Source organism: Gossypium raimondii, chromosome 5, assembly GCF_025698545.1.
Source record: "Gossypium raimondii isolate GPD5lz chromosome 5, ASM2569854v1, whole genome shotgun sequence".
NCBI lineage: Eukaryota > Viridiplantae > Streptophyta > Magnoliopsida > Malvales > Malvaceae > Gossypium > Gossypium raimondii.
The window spans coordinates 47,789,078-47,799,369 of NC_068569.1; the positions used below are offsets into that span (position 1 = coordinate 47,789,078).

Consider the following 10,292-nt stretch of genomic DNA (forward strand, 5'->3'; position numbering starts at 1 on the left):
AAATTAAAGTTTTATCATGAACATTAGATAGTTAAGTAGAATATGGAAGGAAATTGAACAGAAATAAAGTATAAAGTTTTACAATTTAATTCTTTAATCAATTCAACTTAAAATTCATTCAATTAAACCCTAATTCATTATTTTGTTCGATATGAACTATGTTCAAAACCTAAAACTTTCAAAACTTCAACTTAATTTCAACAAAACTTTATTCTAAAGCTTCTAAAACATCAAAATTAAGAGAAAAGGACTTAATTGACTTACCTTAAAAGCTTTAAACCTTCAAACTCTAATTTTTCTTTTCTCCTTTCTTTCTTTCCTTTCTCTGTTTCGTTCTATTCTGTTTCTTTGTTTCTTTTCTTTCATTTATTTTGTTTATTCTTTAATTATTATTATTATTATAATATAATATAATATATATATACTTAAATATTAAATAAATACATATCTTATTAATATATATATGTATATTATTATTTTTTACACATATAATTACTATTACCATACACTTGTCATAATTCAATTTATTTGATAATATTAATAATAATTACAACAATAATTTAATATAATAATTTAATAAATATCTATTTAATAATCAATATATTTATTACAAGTATAATATTACTTATATTTACACATGTATTATATCATCATCATACATTTGTCATGTTTTAATTTATTTATCACATAAAAATCTTATAATATAATTATTTAATTAATAAATATCTTTTACTTAATAATAAATAATAAATATCTATTTACTGAAACAAAAATAATTAAATAAATATATTACAATTGTACAAATATAAATTTTACACATATATATTTTATTACTATATATTTGACTTTAATTTATATATATTTTATTAATTTAATAAAATAATATCAATTAAATAATAATTTATACTATTATATTCTAATATTAATTAATAATAACTTAAATCATTAAAATCTTTTGATGTTTTTCTAATTGTTTTGCGGACTCAACTATTACCCAATGACATATTTACTATTTTGGTCCTTTATATTTTTTAATCTATAATTCAACTTTCACCCCATATTCAATCTAATTATTCTCCTTATTTTTTCTTAATTAAGCTACATTCATTTAATTAAAACCTAATTAAATATACTACTAAATTCATAAATATTTTTAATAATTATTTACGAACTCAATTCATTAAGACGAAGTCTTCACTTTTTGGATGCCCGTAAATTTTGAGTCACTCCATTTTCCATGGAAGCCTTGATCTGATCCATCTTGCAGTCTCCGGCAGTCTAAACCTCCTCATGAACTTGCCACTACTGCGTTCCACCCGATGCCATGTGTCCTTGTCTTCCTTCTCTACATTCCTCTCCCCGCTTATCTGAAGCACCCTGTCATCGTCAACCTCCACTTTCACTTCTTCTTTCTTAAGCCCTGGAACAGTACGTGAGCTTCTGGGGTTTCCTTCCAGTCGATTCGGGTGTTGACAAAAGCCGAAGTTTCTGAAGAGCGCGTGGAGAGTGATGAAGGAGAAGAGAAAGGGAAGTCCTTGAAAGGATCCCAAACATCAAGAGAGAATGGATCAAAGACGCTGCTGCGACGGTTGCCAAAGAAGCTTGGAATGAAAAATAAGATTATAAGTAGGAAAAGTAGAAGAGGTAAGAGAGCTGTCTTAGAGTTTCTGTGTGTGGGTAATTTAGACACCTGAAATGCAGTTTTATAAGGCTTTATGAGGATTCTAGCATTCTCAAGAATTTTCCAACTTATCCAATGAAAACAACAGTTTGATATTTTTTAGGATATTCAACTGTTCTTGATAGGGTGTCGAACATATTTAATATATTTTAATTATTAAATACAATTAATTCTACAAATTACAATGTTTCAGACCCAATTTAATGCCACATGGATTATCTACTAAGATGACACGTGGAATATCCTAGAAATAATTTTTATAAATTGAAATATAATTTATTTTTCAAATGAAAATATCTCAATCTTTTGTGTGATTTTTGTTTTGATTTGACTTGAAATTTTGTATGATCCAGTATCTGAAATTATCCAATATTTAACGTACAAAACCCATACATTTTTGTTTCCTCAAGTTAATTATCTAATATTTTGTTTGATGTCATGTCCCAAAGCCAGAATAATTTTTAGGGAATGAATTTTTAATTTTTATAATTTATATTTTTATAATTTTATAGAATTAAATTAAATTTTTATAATTTTAAGGGGTTAAAGTGTAATTTTATCTTTACTAATTTAAAATTTTAGAAAATTTAGAGGGCCTATATAAAAAATTTTATTTTAAAACCGGCCATACTAACCCCTTAGATTCACCTCTAGTCCATATATTAAAATATAAACAATTAATTAACCATTAATTGGGATAAAATAATTTAAAATATAGATTAAATTATTTTTTATTTTTATCAAAAAATTATCATTTTAAAAATAAATTGGGATAATTTCCATTTCAAAATAAATTTGGATAATTTGTTTGATTTCATGGTATCCTATGTCACCGAAATTAACCATTAATTAGGATGATTTTCGTTTTAAAAATATTGATTTCATCCCTGACTTAAGGTTCGTATATTTTGATTATAAGTACTGATTTTATTAATTTTGATAGTGATTTTTATTTTCTGTCAGGTATTTTAATTATTATGCTCTTTATTTATTATTTATTTATTTTAATGGTTTACTTCATCTGGAGATTTTATTTAAAAGAGAGATGATGATTTGAATTCTTAATTATTTTTCGCAACATTAATGATTCGGATAACTTAACTGGTCATATCAAATAGTAAATGTATTTAAATCAGTAAACTTCTAGTTTACTATAACATGCGTTTTAATTATATTAATAGTTATATAATACGGACTTGAAGATAAGGCAAATAATTTCTCTAAAACACATTTCTTTCCAGATATAATTGTTATAATTTGCAAATACTAAAAGCATACTAAAAATTATAACAAAACATACTAAAAGCATACTAAAGTTACACAACCATAAATAACAAAATTATAAAATCATCAAATAAATATAAAATATTATTATATATTTTAAAACTCTTGATTTCTAGCCTTAAAGAAATCCTCTACATCAAGATAAAATCATATCAACAAAATTTTTAAAATCATCATCATTGTGCAAATTTAGCCTCTACATTATCATTTCGATAAGCCAAATGTGTTTCAATATTATTTCATTTTCTTTGGATGGAAACTTGATAAAGCTTTACAATATGTTCAAGTGTATGACAGGTATGCGAAGTTGTTGGTGCTAGTGTAGTCGAGGACAGAGGTGACGATTTCTTGTTGGTATTAACGAGCAAAAGCTCTCATCTTACTTCCGAATAGATCTTAGATTCAGAGTGCTTCTATCACATGTGTCCCAACAAGGACTGGTTTTCCACGTACAATTCAATTGAAGGTGAAGTTATGTTGATAGGGAATAACTCTCCATATGTAAAATATCTGGAACTGGAACAGTACAAATTACGATGCACAACGCAATTATTCAGACACTATCAGATGTTAGGTATGTTCCTGATTTAAAGAAAAATATTATCTCATTGGGAATTTGGGATTCTAACTGTCGCAGGATAATCATTGAGTCAAATGGCTTAAAAGTTCCTCATGGGCTCTTGTTATGATAAAAGGACAGAAAAATGGCAGCCTATATGTTCTGCAAGGGCCAATGTTTCTAGTGCGACTGCAATTACCGAAGAAAAGCCAAAATCGCCACCACGTCGATATTAAGAAAACTAGAGTAAATAAATCTTTAGTTAGTGAATTTTTTTATATTTCACAATAAAATATGCATCTAAAAATTTCATGAATAATCGCAGACAATAAAATTTAAAAAAGATATATACATTACTCTTTTAAAGCTTTGGAATTTAAAAACATAAACCTAACAATAATAATTAATGAGATGATCAAATATAATATAGCATTTCAAAGATAAATACGAGATTAGAGTGAAAAGTGATATCTAGAAATTTGACCTTCTATCGTTTAATACTATAGGTCTTAATAGTTAAAAGGACAAAATCTAAATTTGTTAGTAATTGTACGTAGGATTAAGGGTCTGTTTGTTTGGCAGTAAAATGTTTTCCGTAAAATGATTTCTGGAAAATGTTTTACTTTTCTGTAAAATGATTTACTGGAAAATATTTTCTGGTGTTTGGTAAATCTGTGTAAAATATTTTCTGCTGTTTGGCAGATTTCCTGAAAATATTTTCCGGAAAAGTTGTTTTTACATATATTTTACATATATTAATATATATTTATTAATATATATTAATAAATTGTTTTTACATATATTGCAATGATTTAATTATAATAATACTCAATTATTAAGCTACAATATTAATCGTTATAAATTGGAAAAAACTAATATCAAATAAATTATTTGTAATTGTGTTAAAAAACAAGTATTGAATAGTTATAAATTGCTTCGAAACCACAATGAGTACTAGAAATAATAATATTATCCAAATACATAATTAATGGTACACCACATAGTAACAACTAGAGGTGTTCATGGGCCGGGCCGGGTTCGGCCGGCCCGAAAAAATTTCGACCGGGACTAGAATTTTGCCAGGCCGGCCCGAAAAATTCATAAGCAGGCACGCCCTGCCCGCCCGCTTTTTAAATAAATACCAAAATTTATTTTAAAAATTAAAATAAAATTAAAAAAGTATTTTAAAAATATTTTAAAATTAAAAAAATTAAAAAAAGTATTTTAAAAAAATTTTAAAATTTAAAAAATTAAAAAAAGTATTTTAAAAAAATTTTAAAATTAAAAATAAAAATATTTATTATTCAGCCGGGCCCGGGCCAAAAAAGTGGTGCCCGAGGCCCGGCCCGTTTTTTAATCGGGCCTCGTTTTTTTGCCCAAGCCCATATTTCGGGCCTATATTTTTACCCAAATCCTCCCATATTTCAGGCGGGCCGTCGGGCCGGGCCGGGCCGCCCGACCCATGAACACCTCTAGTAACAACATTGTCTAGTGCATAATATTACACCACATATATCCAAATACATAATTAATGGTACACCACATAGTAAGAACATTGTCCAAGTGCATAATATTACACCACATATATCCAAATACATAAACCTGAGAAAATTTTTGAAGTCAAATTTTTTTATGCATCTTATTTTTAACTAAAAAAAGTTTGGCCTCTGATTCATGACTCCCTAGATAATCAAGCACAGAACACAAGAAGTCTTCATCAAATCCGTCTTCCTCCATCGACATCACTTGTTCGTAAAGCTGTGATGTATTATCGGCAGTAAATTTTTCCAAAGCATTAGCAATTTTGCCAAGTTTTTCACCCACAAATTTAATTTGTTCATCAACGAGACTTTCTTGACCACTTTTTCTTTTACGTTTGGATGTGCCAGATGAAGATACATTTGTTCTTACCTCTTCAGCCTCTTCATTGTTGCAGTCTACAGACATTGAATCTTCATTACCATCATCCAAATCTATGTCAGCAAATGTTCTGGCAAAACTCCCTGTTGCCATATCTTTGCCAACAACCACAGCCATTTCATCATAATGATCAATGCTTTTATTCAAAAATGGTTCATACTTCTTGTGTGCGTGTTAGATATTATACACAATTAGAATAACAAGTAAAAACAATTGAAATATACTTAACATATATATATACATATATTACCATCACTGCTGCATCATATGTCGCTCTATCACATGTGATCATTTTCATGTTATCATCCCATCCAAAACCACTTTCACCTCGAATTTTGCATATAATCTGCCACTGGTTTTTTACTGTCCTCAAATGATTTTCCACATGCTTCGCATCGCATTGGACTTGGAATCTTTCTGAAATGGCGTCAACAACTCGATTAATAGAAACTGCTCTGAAAGTATTAGAAGGTTTATTTCCTTTTCGAGCCTCCTCTGCTAGAATTTCAAGGAAAACATGTTCCATCGGTTTTGTCCACCTGAATTGCTTGGAGGTCCCTTCTTTGTTGCCCTTACCCATTCTACAAAATAAATTCAACCATTTCAATATCCAACAAGCTTAAAACATAATAATAAATTCAATATCCAACAAGCTTAAAACATAATCAATATCTAACAAATTCAAGACATATATCAAAATCCAACAAACTAAAATTTCAATATCATTATCCAACCAACATTTACAAAAACAACATTCAAAAAATTTTAATACTAAAACATACATAACATAGAAACAACAACCCTAAGCCCTAAACCTAAATATTTCTAGCCATATAATCAGTCCACATAGTTTGTGCAATTTCATCTCTCTTAGCAGACCGTTCTCTTGCTTCTTGTCTTTCTTCTCGCTCCGTGAGAGTTGATATTATCAAATCAGACTCAGACGCCTCGTATAATCCTTGATTAAGTAAATCACTAGGATCAACTCCCATTATATGATTATGAATGATACAACAAGCCAAAACTATATCTACTTGAGTTTGAAAATTCCAAAATGGTTCAGCATCTAATACATGAAACCGTTTCTTCAAAATCCCAAAAACACGTTCAACAGTGATTCGTAATGATGAATGACGAAGATTAAAGAGTTCCTTTGCATTTTCAAGCCCTTCAGCACCAAACTCTTTTAAATGATATCGGACACCACGATATGGGGTAATACATCCATTTCAGATGCCATATCCAGCATCAGCAAGATAATATTTACCTACAATTTTACAATACATAATTAATACTAATAAATTATGAGCTTATTAGAACTATTTGCTATTTTATGATAAATATTACCTTCCGGAATTCTTAATCCTCCTGGACGTGAAAGTGCATCACTTAAAATATGAGAATCATGTGCACTACCTTCCCAACCAGCTAGAACATAGGAAAATTTCAAATCAAATGTAATGGCAGCCAATACATTTTGTGTCGTCCCCCCTTTACGGCTACGAAATCTTCCTTGCATGCTAAGTGGAACGGATGCACGAATATGAGTTCCATCTAATTCTCCAATACAATCTTTAAAATAAGGATAAAACCTTGGATTGTTTCTAATTTCACTAGGAGTTGACTCATCAGGTAACCTAATAACTAGTCTATACAATTTCAAAATAGCTCTCAATACAACCCTAAAGTAACGGTGAACTGTCTCAGTTGATCTATAATATCTAGATCCAATCACTCGAAACCTTACATTATGACCAATTATATGTAAAAATATAATTACTTGCTCCCTAATATTCACAGATTTTGTTGATTGTAACAAATGATTCCTACTAAGAATATCACACAAATTAAAAAAGGCGATCGGTCTCATCCTTATCACATCAATACAATACTGGTCACCACTATATAAATACTATTAATATAATTTTCTATTTCATAATCTCGATTCACACGAGGGCGAGAAGCAATTTCCTTCCTAGTTTCTAATTTTTTAATCCAAAGAGCCCCAAAAGCTAAAACTGAAGCCACTACTCCGACAATTGCAGTTTGATGTTGATTACGATCCATCTACACAAAATAATGCCACACAAATATATGATCACTACAAAAAGATGCAAGATTTTCATAAGATCACATAAAGTTACCATGACTAAGAGTGCATACATACATATCAAGCTAATTATAATTGAAAGTACCACTTAAAATGAAAGCATGAAAAATGAAAGCATTGAAAGTACCACTTATAACTGAAACAAACTGAAGCAAATCAGTAATTTGCAAAAAACAAATAGAATTTCAAGATATGCTAATGGTCTCCTACATGCTCTTAAACATGTTCAGCATGTTACCCAGAAGTATGCTATGGGCTGAAACAAGCTCACCGTACATGGGGTTAGACCCTATGTTTTTCTTATATAGTATATATATTTATTTTGGTTTATCAGTTCTATCTGAAAAAAATCATTTCATCACTTCAATTTCTAAGGCTAAAAATTGGACTAAGCTTGTCCATAAAGCGGCCTTAGTTAAAGAAGAAAACGCAAAAAAGCTGCTTTTGCTATTGTTGTATGGATAATGCAACCTTGGAACGAAGAAGCTTGTTGTGCCCCTGAATCTGAAAATGTCCACTATTCTCCCTTAAAATCTGAAAAGGGCCACCATAGTCGACTGAAGATGGCTGCTTCAAGCCTATATAAGTTTTATTTCTGCCAATTTTTTTTTGTGTTCAGATTTTCTTTGCCATTTATAATATACGGGGTTGCGAATTGCGATACATTTTTCTCTACTTGTAAGCCCATTAACCAGTACACTATGAGAAGTTTCATGACTGAAATTAAATTTTGCCTGGTTTAGTTCATTGGTTTTTAAATTTTTTTAAAAAAAATTGTAATTATATGTACTATTTAAAAAATCAGTAAAATAGAAAATTAAAGAAAAGTTAAAAATTATCAACTTTTAAGTTTTGAACTAAACAATAAAAGCTGGTTATGGCGAGATCTTCTAGTAGTCATTTTAACATTGAATTTTCTAAGGAAATTTGGATTGAACTGAAAGTCTTATTGGTATTTTTGATTGGTTTGTTTCTCAAGCATAAACTCTATATATATGAGTTGCTAACAATTTTAATATTCAAGAAATAAAAGATCAAATCTCAAGCATAAAGTCTCTATTTGACATTTTAAACAAAAACTTAACAATGAAGGATAATCACCTCAATACTTCCTTTTAATCCATTAACTCAATGCTAAAACTAAACCATGGAATCAATTATAATGCAAAGGAATAAAAGCATTAACAATTTACTCCAGTAAATAAGACCCACGGCATTCAGAACTACAAAAACATCTACATACCCTGAGTTTCTTATGCGTTGCAACTAGAAAGGGAGGAATAAGTGAATACTGATCACACAATGGTCTTGTAAGTGCTGAAAAAGTTGGGTGCTCAATAGCCCTGCAAAAATTAGAGGAACATCATTGTACTCAGAAACTACTTAAAAATTAGAGGAACTGGAAATGCTCTTAGTCCACTCCAGCTCAACATTATTTCTTTTGATGCATTACAAAAAGTATCCGTAACATGCTAGTATTTACTAGACCTGTCCATGGGCCGGGCCGGGCCAGGCCCACAAAAAAATTTTAGCCCGTTTACTAGGCCCGGCCCGGCTGCCCAAATATGAGCTGAGATTTTGCCTGTGCCCTACCCGAAGAAAAATATGGGGCCCGAGCCCGCCCATTTTAATTAAAATTAAAATTATTTTTTAATAAAATTAAAACTAATTGTTATTAAAATTAATTGTTAGTAAAATTATCAAATTATTAATTGTTAATTGTATTAATTGTTGTAATAAAATCTAACATTTGATTAGTAAATTTATCAAATTATTAATTGTATTAATTGTATTAATTGTTGTAACAAAATCTAACATTTGATTAGTAAATTTATCAAACTATTAATTGTATTAATTGTATTAATTGTTGTAACAAAATCTAACATTTGATTAGTAAAACAAACTTGATGTTTTATTATTATTATTTTGTAACACTAGTTAAGGAAATGAAAGTAAATAAACTTAAAATAAAAACTATTATATTTTAAAATAAAAATATATATTTAATATTTTTTGGTAAAATTTGGTAGCCCCGCCAAAAAAATCTTGCCCGAGGCCCGGCCAATTTTTTAAATGGGCCTAAAATTTTGCCCAAGCCCATATTTCGGGCCTATATTTTTACCCAAACCCTCCCATATTTCGGGCGGGCCGGCCCGGCCCGGCCCATGGACAGGTCTAGTATTTACTAAAACACTCTGATAACTTGAGAATTTTAACCATTTCCTTGCTGAAAGAGAGAGCCCATAATATTTTGTAACATATCATAGCAAATGACACAAATGTCAGTGTATAGTTCTCTAGCCTAACAATAAAACGATGATAGCACCGTAACCAACTCTGAATTTCATCTTTGATAACTACCCTCTACTCCAACTTGTCATATATTGACTAGGTTTTACTCAATTAAGCACCTCAGGATTAATTGCATTTGAAATTCAATTAGCATAACTCAAACATCCATATCATTCATTAGCAGGAGTCTAGGAGGAATTGCAATGGAATACACTATTTGCTAGTATGCTTAACATAAAAGAATCTACTGTCTCCATGAAAAAAAAATGATTATTTAACCACTGGTGAAGCTAAAATCTCCACATGGGACGCTACTAATCTACTACATGCTTATTAAGTACACGATTACTATCCTATATGAAAGCTCAAAAACGCCCCAAGCAAGTTAACTGACAGCCATGAATGCCTAATAAAATCGACAATGGAAACACAATACAGCAATAGTA

General features: G+C 29.7%; 1 long non-coding RNA gene and 1 pseudogene across 1 annotated transcript; both read right to left on the minus strand.

Annotated features, from left to right (window-relative positions):
- Positions 1-867: 867 nt before the first annotated feature.
- LOC105767114 (17.3 kDa class I heat shock protein-like) lies at positions 868-5,537 on the minus strand (annotated as a pseudogene).
- Positions 5,538-6,143: 606 nt separating this feature from the next.
- LOC105786013 (uncharacterized) lies at positions 6,144-7,063 on the minus strand. The gene is made up of 2 exons (XR_008196030.1): positions 6,792-7,063; positions 6,144-6,711 (listed from the first exon to the last, which is right to left on the minus strand). It is a non-coding gene; the product is annotated as an uncharacterized LOC105786013 (long non-coding RNA).
- Between the last annotated feature and the right edge of the window lie 3,229 nt (positions 7,064-10,292).